At 43.7% G+C, this 15,769-nt stretch overlaps 1 protein-coding gene across 1 annotated transcript in view; it reads right to left on the minus strand.

Annotated features, from left to right (window-relative positions):
* The window catches only part of LOC128649527 (anillin), a 474,010-nt gene that overhangs the window by 356,143 nt on the left and 102,098 nt on the right, over positions 1–15,769 (minus strand). The gene's annotated exons all lie outside the window — the stretch shown is intronic.

Here is a 15,769-nt window from a genome sequence, read left to right on the forward strand (position 1 = left end):
AAAAATTCTCGAAGCAGTGGCCAACCCGAAGGGAAGAGCTACAAATTGGTAATGCCTGTCTAGAAAGGCAAACCTTAGGAACCGATGATCTTTGTGAATCGGTATGCGAAGGTAGGCATCCTTTAAGTCCACTGTGGTCATGTACTGACCCTCTTGGATCATGGGTAGGATGGTCCGAATAGTTTCCATTTTGAATGATGGAACTCTGAGGAATTTGTTTAAGATCTTTAGATCCAAGATTGGTCTGAAGGTTCCCTCTTTCTTGGGAACCACAAACAGATTTGAATAAAATCCCTGTCCTTGTTCCGTCCGCGGAACTGGATGGATCACTCCCATTACTAGGAGGTTTTGCACACAGCTTAGGAATGCCTCTTTCTTTATCTGGTTTGATGATAACTTTGAAAGATGAAATCTCCCTTGTGGAGGAGAAGCTTTGAAGTCCAGAAGATATCCCTGAGATATGATCTCCAACGCCCAGGGATCCTGAACATCTCTTGCCCACGCCTGGGCGAAGAGAGAAAGTCTGCCCCCCACTAGATCCGTTTCCGGATAGGGGGCCGTTCCTTCATGCTGTCTTGGGGGCAGCAGCAGGCTTTCTGGCCTGCTTGCCCTTGTTCCAGGACTGGTTAGGTTTCCAGGCCTGTCTGGAATGAGCAACAGTTCCCTCTTGTTTTGAAGCGGAGGAAGTTGATGCTGCTCCTGCCTTGAAATTTCTAAAGGCACGAAAATTAGACTGTTTGGCTTTTGATGAAGTCACATCAGCTGACCAGGATTTAAGCCATAGCCCCCTACGCGCCTGGATGGCGAATCCGGAATTCTTAGCCATTAGTTTAGTCAAATGAACAATGGCATCAGAAACAAATGAGTTAGCTAGCTTAAGCGTTCTAAGCTTGTCAATAATTTCATTCAATGGACCTGTCTGGATGGCCTCTTCCAGGGCCTCAAACCAGAACGCCGCCGCAGCAGTGACAGGCGCAATGCATGCAAGGGGCTGTAAAATAAAACCTTGTTGAATAAACATTTTCTTAAGGTAACCCTCTAATTTTTTATCCATTGGATCTGAAAAAGCACAACTGTCCTCAACCGGGATAGTGGTACGCTTTGCTAAAGTAGAAACTGCTCCCTCCACCTTAGGGACCGTCTGCCATAAGTCCCGTGTAGTGGCGTCTATTGGAAACATTTTTCTAAATATAGGAGGTGGGGAAAAGGGCACACCGGGTCTATCCTACTCCTTCCTAATAATTTCTGTAAGCCTTTTAGGTATAGGAAAAACATCAGTACACACCGGCACCGCATAGTATCTATCCAGCCTACACAATTTCTCTGGAATTGCAATTGTGTCAGTCATTCAGAGCAGCTAATACCTCCCCAAGCAATACACGGAGGTTCTCAAGCTTAAATTTAAAATTAGAAATCTCTGAATCAGGTTTCCCCGAGTCAGAGATGTCACCCACAGACTGAAGCTCTCCGGCCTCATGTTCTGCATACTGTGACGCAGTATCAGACATGGCTCTAACAGCATTTGCACGCTCTCTCTCTCTCCTAACCCCAGAGCTATCGCGCTTGCCTCTTAATTCAGGCAATCTAGATAATACCTCTGACAGGGTATTATTCATGATTGCAGCCATGTCCTGCAAGGTAATCTCTATGGGCGTCCCTGATGTAATTGGCGACATATTAGCGTGCGTCCCCTGAGCGGGAGGCGAAGGGTCTGACACGTGGGGAGAGTTAGTCGGCAAAACTTCCCCCTCGACAGAACCCTCTGGTGATAATTCTTTTATAGCTAAAGACTGATCTTTACTATTTAAGGTGAAATCAATACATTTAGTACACATTCTCCTATGGGGCTCCACCATGGCTTTCAAACATAATGAACAAGTAGGTTCCTCTGTGTCAGACATGTTTAAACAGACTAGCAATGAGACTAGCAAGCTTGGAAAACACTTTAAAACAAGTTTACAAGCTATATAAAAAACGTTACTGCGCCTTTAAGAAACACAAATTTTCCCAAATTTTGAAATAAGTGAAAAAATGCAGTTACACTAACAAAATTTTTACAGTGTATGTAATAAGTTAGCAGAGCATTGCACCCACTTGCAAATGGATGATTAACCCCTTAATACCAAAAACGGAACAAATAATGACAAAAACGTTTTTTAAACAGTCACAACAACTGCCACAGCTCTACTGTGGCTTTTTACCTCCCTCAATACGACTTTTGAAGCCTTTTGAGCCCTTCAGAGAAGTCATGCAGGAAGAAGCTGGATGTCTGTGTCTAATTTTTGCTGTGAAAAAAAAACGCTAAAATAGGCCCCTCCCACTCTTATTACAACAGTGGGAAGCCTCAGGGAACTGTTTCTAGGCAAAATTCAAGCCAGCCATGTGGAAAAAACTAGGCCCCAATAAGTTATCACCAAACATATGTAAAAAACGATTAAACATGCCAGCAAACGTTTTAAAATACACTTTTATAAGAGTATGTATCTCTATTAATAAGCCTGATACCAGCCGCTATCACTGCATTTAAGGCTTTACTTACATTACTTCGGTATCAGCAGCATTTTCTAGCAAATTCCATCCCTAGAAAAATATTTTAACTGCACATACCTTATTACAGGAAAACCTGCACGCTATTCCCCCTCTGAAGTTACCTCACTCCTCAGAATATGTGAGAACAGCAAAGGATCTTAGTTACTTCTGCTAAGATCATAGAAAACGCAGGCAGATTCTTCTTCTAAATACTGCCTGAGATAAACAGTACACTCCGGTACCATTTAAAAATAACAAACTTTTGATTGAAGAAATAAACTAAGTATAAAACACCACAGTCCTCTTACGACCTCCATCTTAGTTGAGAGTTGCAAGAGAATGACTGGATATGGCAGTGAGGGGAGGAGCTATATAGCAGCTCTGCTGTGGGTGATCCTCTTGCAACTTCCTGTTGGGAAGGAGAATATCCCACAAGTAATGGATGATCCGTGGACTGGATACACTTAACAAGAGAAATTATGTTTTCTCTTGTTAAGTGTATCCAGTCTACGGATCATCCATTACTTGTGGGATACCAATACCAAAGCTAAAGTACACGGATGATGGGAGGGACAAGGCAGGAACTTAAACGGAAGGAACCACTGCCTGTAGAACCTCTCCCCCAAAAACAGCCTCCGAAGAAGCAAAAGTGTCAAATTTGTAAAATTTTGAAAAGGTGTGAAGCGAAGACCAAGTCGCAGCCTTGCAAATCTGTTCAACAGAGGCCTCATTTTTAAAGGCCCAGGTGGAAGCCACAGCTCTAGTAGAATGAGCTGTAATCCTTTCAGGGGGCTGCTGTCCAGCAGTCTCATAGGCTAAGCGTATTATGCTCCGAAGCCAAAAGGAGAGAGAGGTTGCCAAAGCTTTTTGACCTCTCCTCTGTCCAGAGTAAACAACAAACAGGTTAGATGTTTGACGAAAATCTTTAGTAGCTTGTAAGTAAAACTTCAAGGCACGGACTACGTCTAGATTATGCAAAAGACGTTCCTTCTTTGAAGGATTAGGACACAATGATGGAACAACAATCTCTTGATTGATATTCTTGTTAGAAACCACCTTAGGTAAAAACCCAGGTTTGGTACGCAGAACTACTTTATCTGAATGAAAGATCAGATAAGGAGAGTCACATTGTAAGGCAGATAACTCGGACTCTTCGAGCCGAGGAAATAGCCATCAGAAACAGAACTTTCCATGATAAAAGTTTGATATCAATAGAATGAAGGGGTTCAAACGGAACCCCTTGAAGAACTTTAAGAACCAAGTTTAAGCTCCATGGAGGAGCAACAGGTTTAAACACAGGCTTAATTCTAACTAAAGCTTGACAAAATGCCTGAATGTCTGGAACTTCTGCCAGGCGTTTGTGTAAAAGAATAGACAGAACAGAAATCTGTCCCTTTAAAAAACTAGCTGATAATCCTTTGTCCAAACCCTCTTGGAGAAAGGACAATATCCTAGGAATCCTAACCTTACTCCATGAGTAATTCTTGGATTCACACCAATGAAGATATTTACGCCATTGTGGTAGATTTTCCTGGTGACAGGCTTTCGTGCCTGTATCAAGGTATCAATGACTGACTCCGAGAAGCCACGCTTTGATAGGATCAAGCATTCAATCTCCAGGCAGTCAGTCTCAGAGAAATTAGATTCGGATGATTGAAAGGACCTTGTATTAAGAAGGTCTTGTCTCAGAGGCAGAGTCCATGGTGGAAAGGATGACATGTCCACCAGGTCTGCATACCAGGTCCTGCGTGGCCACGCAGGCGCTATCAGAATCACTGATGCTCTCTCCCGTCTGATTTTGGCAATCAGTCGAGGGAGCAGAGGAAACGGTGGAAACACATAAGCCAGGTTGAAGAACCAAGGAGCTGCTAGAGCATCTATCAGCGTCGCTTCTGGGTCCCTGGACCTGGATCCGTAACAAGGAAGCTTGGCGTTCTGGCGAGACGCCATGAGATCCAGTTCTGGTTTGCCCCAACGATGAATCAATTGAGCAAACACCTCCAGATGGAGCTCCCACTCCCACGGATGAAAAGTCTGACGACTTAGAAAATCCGCCTCCCAGTTCTCTACGCCCGGGATATGGATCGCTGATAGGTGGCAAGAGTGAGTCTCTGCCCAGCGAATTATCTTGGAGACTTCTGACATCGCTAAAGAACTCCTGGTTCCCCCTTGATGGTTGATGTAAGCCACAGTCGTGATGTTGTCCGACTGAAATCTGATGAACCTCAGTGTTGCTAACGGAGGCAAAGCTAGAAGAGCATTGAATATTGCTCTTAACTCCAGAATATTTATTGGGAGGAGTTTCTTCTCCTGAGTCCATGATCCCTGAGCCTTCAGGGAGTTCCAGACTGCACCCCAACCTAAAAGGCTGGCATCTGTTGTTACAATCGTCCAATCTGGTCTGCGAAAGGTCATACCCTTGCACAGGTGGACCCAAGATAACCACCAGAGAAGAGAATCTCTGGTTTCCTGATCCAGATTTAGTAGAGGGGACAAATTTGTGTAATCCCCATTCCACTGAATAAGCATGCATAATTGCAGTGGTCTGAGATGCAGGCGCGCAAATGGTACTATGTCCATCACCGCTACCATTAAGCCGATTACTTCCATGCACTGAGCCACCGCCGGGCGCGGAATGGAGTGAAGAACACGGCAAGCATTTAGAAGTTTTGATAACCTGGACTCCGTCAGGTAAATTTTCATTTCTACAGAATCTATAAGAGTCCCTAGGAAGGAGACTCTTGTGAGTGGTGATAGAGAACTCTTTTCCACGTTCACTTTCCACCCATGCGACCTCAGAAATGCCAGAACTATCTCTGTATGAGACTTGGCAATTTGAAAGCTTGACGCCTGTATCAGGATGTCGTCTAGATAAGGAGCCACCGCTATGCCTCGCGGTCTTAGAACCGCCAGAAGTGAGCCCAGAACCTTTGTAAAAATTCTCAGGGCAGTGGCCAACACGAAGGGAAGAGCTACAAATTGGTAATGCCTGTCTAGAAAGGCAAACCTTAGGAACCGATGATTCTTGTGAATCGGAATGTGAAGGTAGGCATCCTTTAAGTCCACTGTGGTCATGTACTGACCCTCTTGGATCATGGGTAGGATGGTCCGAATAGTTTCCATCTTCAAAGATGGAACTCTGAGGAATTTAAGATCTTTAGATCCAAAATTGGTCTGAAGGTTCCCTCTTTTTTGGGAACCACAGATTTGAATAAAAACCCTGTCCTTGTTCCGTCTGCGGAACTGGATGGATCACTCCCATTACTAGGGAGGTCTTGTACGCAGCGTAAGAATGCCTCTTTCTTTATCTGGTTTGCAGATAATCTTGAAAGGTGAAATCTCCCTTGTGGAGGAGAAGCTTTGAAGTCCAGAAGATATCCCTGAGATATGATCTCCAACGCCATGGGATCCTGAACATCTCTTGCCCACGCCTGGGCGAAGAGAGAAAGTCTGCCCCCTACTAGATCAGTTTCCTGGATAGGGGGCCGTTCCTTCATGCTGTCTTGGAGGCAGCAGCAGGCTTTCTGGCCTGCTTGCCCTTGTTCCAGGACTGGTTAGATTTCCAGGCCTGCTTGGATTGAGCAAAAGTTCCTTCTTGTTTTGAAGCAGAGGAAGTTGATGCTGCACCTGCCTTGAAATTTCGAAAGGCACGAAAATTAGACTGTTTGGCCCTTGATTTGGCCCTGTCCTGAGGAAGGGTATGACCCTTACCTCCAGTGATGTCAGCAATAATTTCTTTCAAACCAGGCCCGAATAAGGTCTGCCCCTTGAAAGGAATGTTGAGTAATTTAGACTTTGAAGTCACGTCAGCTGACCAGGATTTAAGCCATAGCGCCCTACGCGCCTGGATGGCGAATCCAGAATTCTTATGCGTTAGTTTAGTCAAATGAACAATGGCATCAGAAACAAATGAGTTAGCTAGCTTAAAGTGACAGTCTACACCGACATTTTTCTTATTTAAAAAGATAGATAATCCCTTTATTACCCATTCCCTGTTTTTGCATAACCAACACAGTTATATAAATACACTTTTTACCTCTGTGATTAACTTGTACCTAAGCCTTTGCAGACAACCTCCTTATCTAAGTGCCTTTGACAGACATGCAGTGTAGTCAATCAGAGAAGACTCCCAAATAACTTCACGGGAGTGAGCACAATGTTGTCTATATGACACATGTGAACTAGCACATCTAACTGAAAAACTTTCAAAATGCTCTGAAATCAGTTTGAGCCTAGCTAGGTTTAGCTTTTCAAAAATACCACCAAGGGAACAAAGCAAATTTGATGATAAAAGTAAATTGGAAAGTTGTTTAAAATTGCATGCCCTATCTGAATCATGAAAGTTTAGTTTTGACTAGACTGTCCCTTTTAGTGTTCTAAGCTTGTCAATGATTTCAGTCAATGGAGCTGTATGGATGGCCTCTTCCAGGGCCTCAAACCAGAACGCCGCCGCAGCAGTGACAGGCGCAATGCATGCAAGGGGCTGTAAAATAAAACCTTGTTGAATAAACATTTTCTTAAGGTAACCCTCTAATTTTTTATCCATTGGATCTGAAAAAGCACAACTGTCCTCAACCGGGATAGTGGTACGCTTTGCTAAAATAGAAACTGCTCCCTCCACCTTAGGGACCGTCTGCCATAAGTCCCGTGTAGTGGCGTCTATTGGAAACATTTTTATAAATATAGGAGGGGGGGAAAACGGCACACCGGGTCTATCCCACTCCTTATTAATAATTTCTGTAAACCTTTTAGGTATTGGAAAAACATCAGTACACACCGGCACTGCATAGTATTTATCCAGTCTACACAATTTCTCTGGCACTGCAATTGTGTCACAGTCATTCAGAGCAGCTAACACCTCCCCAAGCAATACACGGAGGTTCTCAAGCTTAAATTTAAAATTAGAAATATCTGAATCAGGTTTCCCCGAGTCAGATATGTCACCTACAGACTGAAGCTCTCCGTCCTCAGCTTCTGCATATTGTGACGCAGTATCAGACATGGCTCTTACAGCATCTACGCGCACTGTATTTCGTCTAACCCCAGAGCTATCGCGCTTGCCTCTAAATTCAGGCAATCTGGCTAATACCGCTGACAGGGTATTATCCATGATCGCAGCCATGTCCTGCAAAGTAATCGCTATGGGCGTCCCTGATGTACTTGGCGCCATATTAGCGTGAGTCCCTTGAGCGGGAGGCACGTGGGGAGAGTTAGTCGGCATAACTTCCCCCTCGACAGAACCCTCTGGTGACAATTCTTTTATAGATAAAGACTGATCTTTACAGTTTAAGGTGAAATCAATACATTTAGTACACATTCTCCTATGGTGCTACACCATGGCTTTTAAACATAATGAAAAAGTAGTTTCCTCTGTATCAGACATGTTTGTACAGACTAGCAATGAGACTGGCAAGCTTGGAAAACACTTTAAACCAAGTTAACAAGCAATATAAAAAACGTTACTGCGCCTTTAAGAAAAACAAATTGTCAAAATTTGAAAAAACAGTGAAAAAAGGCAGTTACACCAACGAAATTTTTACAGTGTATGTAACAAGTTAGCAGAGCATTGCACCCACTTGCAAATGGATGATTAACCCCTTAATACCAAAAACGGAATAACAAATGAAAAAAACGTCTTTTAAAACAGTCACAACAACTGCCACAGCTCAACTGTGGCTGTTACCTTCCTCAAACACGACTTTTGAAGCCTTTTGAGCCCTTCAGAGAAGTCCTGTATCATGCAGGGAACTGCTGAGGGAAGCTGAATGTCTGTTTGTAATTTTAGCTGCGCAGAAAAGCGCTAAAATAGGCCCCTTCCACTCATATTACAACAGTGGAAAGCCTCAGGAAACTGTTTCTAGGCAAAAATCAAGCCAGCCATGTGGAAAAAAACTAGGCCCCAATAAGTTTTATCACCAAGCATATATAAAAACGATTAAACATGCCAGCTAAACGTTTTATATTGCACTTTTATAAGAGTATGTATCTCTGGTAATAAGCCCGATACCAGTCGCTATTAAATCACTGTATTTAGGCTTAACTTACATTAATCCGGTATCAGCAGCATTTTCTAGCAATTCCATCCCTAGAAAAATTTTAACTGCACATACTTTATTGCAGGATAACCTGCACGCCATTCCCCCTCTGAAGTTACCTCACTCCTCAGACATATGTGAGAACGGCAGTGGATCTTAGTTACTTTTGCTAAGATCATAGAAAACGCAGGCAAATTCTTCTTCTAAATGCTGCCTGAGATAAAATAGTACACTCCGGTACCATTTAAAAATAATAAACTTTTGATTGAAGAAAAAAAAAAAACTAACTATAATACACCACTCTCCTCTTACTACCTCCATCTTTGTTGAGAGTTGCAAGAGAATGACTGGATATGGCAGTGAGGGGAGGAGCTATATAGCAGCTCTGCTGTGGGTGATCCTCTTGCAACTTCCTGTTGGGAAGGAGAGTATCCCACAAGTAATGGATGATCCGTGGACTGGATACACTTAACAAGAGAAAACAGAATTTATGTTTACCTGATAAATTACTTTCTCCAACGGTGTGTCCGGTCCACGGCGTCATCCTTACTTGTGGGATATTCTCTTCCCCAACAGGAAATGGCAAAGAGCCCAGCAAAGCTGGTCACATGATCCCTCCTAGGCTCCGCCTACCCCAGTCATTCGACCGACGTTAAGGAGGAATATTTGCATAGGAGAAACCATATGGTACCGTGGTGACTGTAGTTAAAGAAAATAAATTATCAGACCTGATTAAAAAAACCAGGGCGGGCCGTGGACCGCACACACCGTTGGAGAAAGTAATTTATCAGGTAAACATAAATTCTGTTTTCTCCAACATAGGTGTGTCCGGTCCACGGCGTCATCCTTACTTGTGGGAACCAATACCAAAGCTTTAGGACACGGATGAAGGGAGGGAGCAAATCAGGTCACCTAAATGGAAGGCACCACGGCTTGCAAAACCTTTCTCCCAAAAATAGCCTCAGAAGAAGCAAAAGTATCAAACTTGTAAAATTTGGTAAAAGTGTGCAGTGAAGACCAAGTCGCTGCCCTACATATCTGATCAACAGAAGCCTCGTTCTTGAAGGCCCATGTGGAAGCCACAGCCCTAGTGGAATGAGCTGTGATTCTTTCGGGAGGCTGCCGTCCGGCAGTCTCGTAAGCCAATCTGATGATGCTTTTAATCCAAAAGGAGAGAGAGGTAGAAGTTGCTTTTTGACCTCTCCTTTTACCGGAATAAACAACAAACAAGGAAGATGTTTGTCTAAAATCCTTTGTAGCATCTAAATAGAATTTTAGAGCGCGAACAACATCCAAATTGTGCAACAAACGTTCCTTCTTTGAAACTGGTTTCGGACACAGAGAAGGTACGATAATCTCCTGGTTAATGTTTTTGTTAGAAACAACTTTTGGAAGAAAACCAGGTTTAGTACGTAAAACCACCTTATCTGCATGGAACACCAGATAAGGAGGAGAACACTGCAGAGCAGATAATTCTGAAACTCTTCTAGCAGAAGAAATTGCAACTAAAAACAAAACTTTCCAAGATAATAACTTAATATCAACGGAATGCAAGGGTTCAAACGGAACCCCCTGAAGAACTGAAAGAACTAAATTGAGACTCCAAGGAGGAGTCAAAGGTTTGTAAACAGGCTTAATTCTAACCAGAGCCTGAACAAAGGCTTGAACATCTGGCACAGCGGCCAGCTTTTTGTGAAGTAACACAGACAAGGCAGAAATCTGTCCCTTCAGGGAACTTGCAGATAATCCTTTTTCCAATCCTTCTTGAAGGAAGGATAGAATCCTAGGAATCTTAACCTTGTCCCAAGGGAATCCTTTAGATTCACACCAACAGATATATTTTTTCCAAATTTTGTGGTAAATCTTTCTAGTTACAGGCTTTCTGGCCTGAACAAGAGTATCGATAACGGAATCTGAGAACCCTCGCTTCGATAAGATCAAGCGTTCAATCTCCAAGCAGTCAGCTGGAGTGAAACCAGATTCGGATGTTCGAACGGACCCTGAACAAGAAGGTCTCGTCTCAAAGGTAGCTTCCAAGGTGGAGCCGATGACATATTCACCAGATCTGCATACCAAGTCCTGCGTGGCCACGCAGGAGCTATCAAGATCACCGACGCCCTCTCCTGATTGATCCTGGCTACCAGCCTGGGGATGAGAGGAAACGGCGGGAACACATAAGCGAGTTTGAAGGTCCAAGGTGCTACTAGTGCATCCACTAGAGCCGCCTTGGGATCCCTGGATCTGGACCCGTAGCAAGGAACTTTGAAGTTCTGACGAGAGGCCATCAGATCCATGTCTGGAATGCCCCACAGCTGAGTGACTTGGGCAAAGATTTCCGGGTGGAGTTCCCACTCCCCCGGATGCAATGTCTGACGACTCAGAAAATCCGCTTCCCAATTTTCCACTCCTGGGATGTGGATAGCAGACAGGTGGCAGGAGTGAGACTCCGCCCATAGAATGATTTTGGTCACTTCTTCCATCGCCAGGGAACTCCTTGTTCCCCCCTGATGGTTGATGTACGCAACAGTTGTCATGTTGTCTGATTGAAACCGTATGAACTTGCCCCTCGCTAGCTGAGGCCAAGCCTTGAGAGCATTGAATATCGCTCTCAGTTCCAGAATATTTATCAGTAACAGAGATTCTTCCCGAGACCAAAGACCCTGAGCTTTCAGGGATCCCCAGACCGCGCCCCAGCCCATCAGACTGGCGTCGGTCGTGACAATGACCCACTCTGGTCTGCGGAATGTCATCCCTCGTGACAGGTTGTCCAGGGACAGCCACCAACGGAGTGAGTCTCTGGTCCTCTGATTTACTTGTATCTTCGGAGACAAGTCTGTATAGTCCCCATTCCACTGACTGAGCATGCACAGTTGTAATGGTCTTAGATGAATGCGCGCAAAAGGAACTATGTCCATTGCCGCTACCATCAACCCGATCACTTCCATGCACTGAGCTATGGAAGGAAGAGGAACGGAATGAAGTATCCGACAAGAGTCTAGAAGTTTTGTTTTTCTGGCCTCTGTCAGAAAAATCCTCATTTCTAAGGAGTCTATTATTGTTCCCAAGAAGGGAACCCTTGTTGACGGAGATAGAGAACTCTTTTCCACGTTCACTTTCCATCCGTGAGATCTGAGAAAGGCCAGGACAATGTCCGTGTGAGCCTTTGCTTGAGGAAGGGACGACGCTTGAATCAGAATGTCGTCCAAGTAAGGTACTACAGCAATGCCCCTTGGTCTTAGCACAGCTAGAAGGGACCCTAGTACCTTTGTGAAAATCCTTGGAGCAGTGGCTAATCCGAAAGGAAGCGCCACGAACTGGTAATGTTTGTCCAGGAATGCGAACCTCAGGAACCGATGATGTTCCTTGTGGATAGGAATATGTAGATACGCATCCTTTAAATCCACCGTGGTCATGAATTGACCTTCCTGGATGGAAGGAAGAATAGTTCGAATGGTTTCCATCTTGAACGATGGAACCTTGAGAAACTTGTTTAAGATCTTGAGATCTAAGATTGGTCTGAACGTTCCCTCTTTTTTGGGAACTATGAACAGATTGGAGTAGAACCCCATCCCTTGTTCTCTTAATGGAACAGGATGAATCACTCCCATTTTTAACAGGTCTTCTACACAATGTAAGAATGCCTGTCTTTTTATGTGGTCTGAAGACAACTGAGACCTGTGGAACCTCCCCCTTGGGGGAAGTCCCTTGAATTCCAGAAGATAACCTTGGGAGACTATTTCTAGCGCCCAAGGATCCAGAACATCTCTTGCCCAAGCCTGAGTGAAGAGAGAGAGTCTGCCCCCCACCAGATCCGGTCCCGGATCGGGGGCCAACATTTCATGCTGTCTTGGTAGCAGTGGCAGGTTTCTTGGCCTGCTTACCCTTGTTCCAGCCTTGCATTGGTCTCCAAGCTGGCTTGGCTTGAGAAGTATTACCCTCTTGCTTAGAGGACGTAGCACTTTGGGCTGGTCCGTTTCTACGAAAGGGACGAAAATTAGGTTTATTTTTTGCCTTGAAAGGCCGATCCTGAGGAAGGGCGTGGCCCTTACCCCCAGTGATATCAGAGATAATCTCTTTCAAGTCAGGGCCAAACAGCGTTTTCCCCTTGAAAGGAATGTTAAGTAGCTTGTTCTTGGAAGACGCATCAGCCGACCAAGATTTCAACCAAAGCGCTCTGCGCGCCACAATAGCAAACCCAGAATTCTTAGCCGCTAACCTAGCCAATTGCAAAGTGGCGTCTAGAGTGAAAGAATTAGCCAATTTGAGAGCATTGATTCTGTCCATAATCTCCTCATAAGGAGGAGAATCACTATCGACCGCCTTTATCAGCTCATCGAACCAGAAACATGCGGCTGTAGCGACAGGGACAATGCATGAAATTGGTTGTAGAAGGTAACCCTGCTGAACAAACATCTTTTTAAGCAAACCTCTAATTTTTTATCCATAGGATCTTTGAAAGCACAACTATCCTCTATGGGTATAGTAGTGCGTTTGTTTAAAGTGGAAACCGCTCCCTCGACCTTGGGGACTGTCTGCCATAAGTCCTTTCTGGGGTCGACCATAGGAAACAATTTTTTAAATATGGGGGGAGGGACGAAAGGAATACCGGGCCTTTCCCATTCTTTATTAACAATGTCCGCCACCCGCTTGGGTATAGGAAAGGCTTCTGGGAGCCCCGGCACCTCTAGGAACTTGTCCATTTTACATAGTTTCTCTGGGATGACCAACTTGTCACAATCATCCAGAGTGGATAATACCTCCTTAAGCAGAATGCGGAGATGTTCCAACTTAAATTTAAATGCAATCACATCAGGTTCAGCTTGTTGAGAAATGTTCCCTGAATCAGTAATTTCTCCCTCAGACAAAACCTCCCTGGCCCCATCAGACTGGGTTAGGGGCCCTTCAGAAATATTATTATCAGCGTCGTCATGCTCTTCAGTATCTAAAACAGAGCAGTCGCGCTTACGCTGATAAGTGTTCATTTTGGCTAAAATGTTTTTGACAGAATTATCCATTACAGCCGTTAATTGTTGCATAGTAAGGAGTATTGGCGCGCTAGATGTACTAGGGGCCTCCTGAGTGGGCAAGACTCGTGTAGACGAAGGAGGGAATGATGCAGTACCATGCTTACTCCCCTCACTTGAGGAATCATCTTGGGCATCATTGTCACATAAATCACATTTATTTAAATGAATAGGAACTCTGGCTTCCCCACATTCAGAACACAGTCTATCTGGTAGTTCAGACATGTTAAACAGGCATAAACTTGATAACAAAGTACAAAAAACGTTTTAAAATAAAACCGTTACTGTCACTTTAAATTTTAAACTGAACACACTTTATTACTGCAATTGCGAAAAAACATGAAGGAATTGTTCAAAATTCACCAAATTTTCACCACAGTGTCTTAAAGCCTTAAAAGTATTGCACACCAAATTTGGAAGCTTTAACCCTTAAAATAACGGAACCGGAGCAGTTTTGAACTTTAACCCCTTTACAGTCCCTGGTATCTGCTTTGCTGAGACCCAACCAAGCCCCAAGGGGAATACGATACCAAATGACGCCTTCAGAAAGTCTTTTCTAAGTATCAGAGCTCCTCTCACATGCGACTGCATGCCATGCCTCTCAAAAACAAGTGCGCAACACCGGCGCGAAAATGAGGCTCTGCCTATGCTTTGGGAAAGCCCCTAAAGAATAAGGTGTCTAAAACAGTGCCTGCCGATATTATTATATCAAAATACCCAGATAAAATGATTCCTCAAGGCTAAATATGTGTTAATAATGAATCGATTTAGCCCAGAAAAAGTCTACAGTCTTAATAAGCCCTTTTTGAAGCCCTTATTTACAATCGTAATAAACATGGCTTACCGGATCCCATAGGGAAAATGACAGCTTCCAGCATTACATCGTCTTGTTAGAATGTGTCATACCTCAAGCAGCAAGAGACTGCTCACTGTTCCCCCAACTGAAGTTAATTGCTCTCAACAGTCCTGTGTGGAACAGCCATGGATTTTAGTGACGGTTGCTAAAATCATTTTCCTCATACAAACAGAAATCTTCATCTCTTTTCTGTTTCTGAGTAAATAGTACATACCAGCACTATTTTAAAATAACAAACTCTTGATTGAATAATAAAAACTACAGTTAAACACTAAAAAACTCTAAGCCATCTCCGTGGAGATGTTGCCTGTACAACGGCAAAGAGAATGACTGGGGTAGGCGGAGCCTAGGAGGGATCATGTGACCAGCTTTGCTGGGCTCTTTGCCATTTCCTGTTGGGGAAGAGAATATCCCACAAGTAAGGATGACGCCGTGGACCGGACACACCTATGTTGGAGAAATAAGACACTTTCCCCAGGACACTCCTCTACATAAAGCAGATAGCCAAACCAGTACTGAAACGAGAATCAGTAGAGGTAATGGTATATAAGAGTATATCGTCGATCTGAAAAGGGAGGTAGGAGAAGAAATCTCTACGACCGATAACAGAGAACCTATGAAATAGATCCCCTAGAGGAAGACCATTATATTCAAATAGGCAATACTCTCTTCACATCCCTCTGACATTCACTGCACTCTGAGAGGAAAACCGGGCTACAACCTGCTGCAAAGCGCATATCAACGAAGAATCTAGCACAAACTTACTTCACCACCTCCACGGGAGGCAAAGTTTGTAAAACTGAATTGTGGGTGTGGTGAGGGGTGTATTTATAGGCATTTTGAGGTTTGGGAAACTTTGCCCCTCCTGGTAGGTATGTATATCCCATACGTCACTAGCTCATGGACTCTTGCTAATTACATGACAGACGACAGAGATATATACATATACATACATATACACATATATAGATATATAGATATGATACATAGTATTACTATTCTAATACATAATGTCTCCCTCTGAGGGCTAATACATATCCTCTAGCTATATTAGGTCTAGGATTATTCCAACTGTTTAGTCTAATCCACATTACGCTGGACCTTATTTTTAATATCACACACTTTTTAATATTACACACTTATTCTTCACATGTGATATGCACACAGGATCCTAAATAAATTAGATCGCACATAAGACATTTTAGGAAACACTCTACAGCCGGATAAGCTTGTACACTAATAAGCCTGTACACAAATTGTACACGTTTTAATTGTACTGACAAATTTTGTTCTTCTTTGTTCTTTTACGATCTCACATGATCACC

This window comes from Bombina bombina, chromosome 1 (assembly GCF_027579735.1).
Source record: "Bombina bombina isolate aBomBom1 chromosome 1, aBomBom1.pri, whole genome shotgun sequence".
Lineage (NCBI taxonomy): Eukaryota > Metazoa > Chordata > Amphibia > Anura > Bombinatoridae > Bombina > Bombina bombina.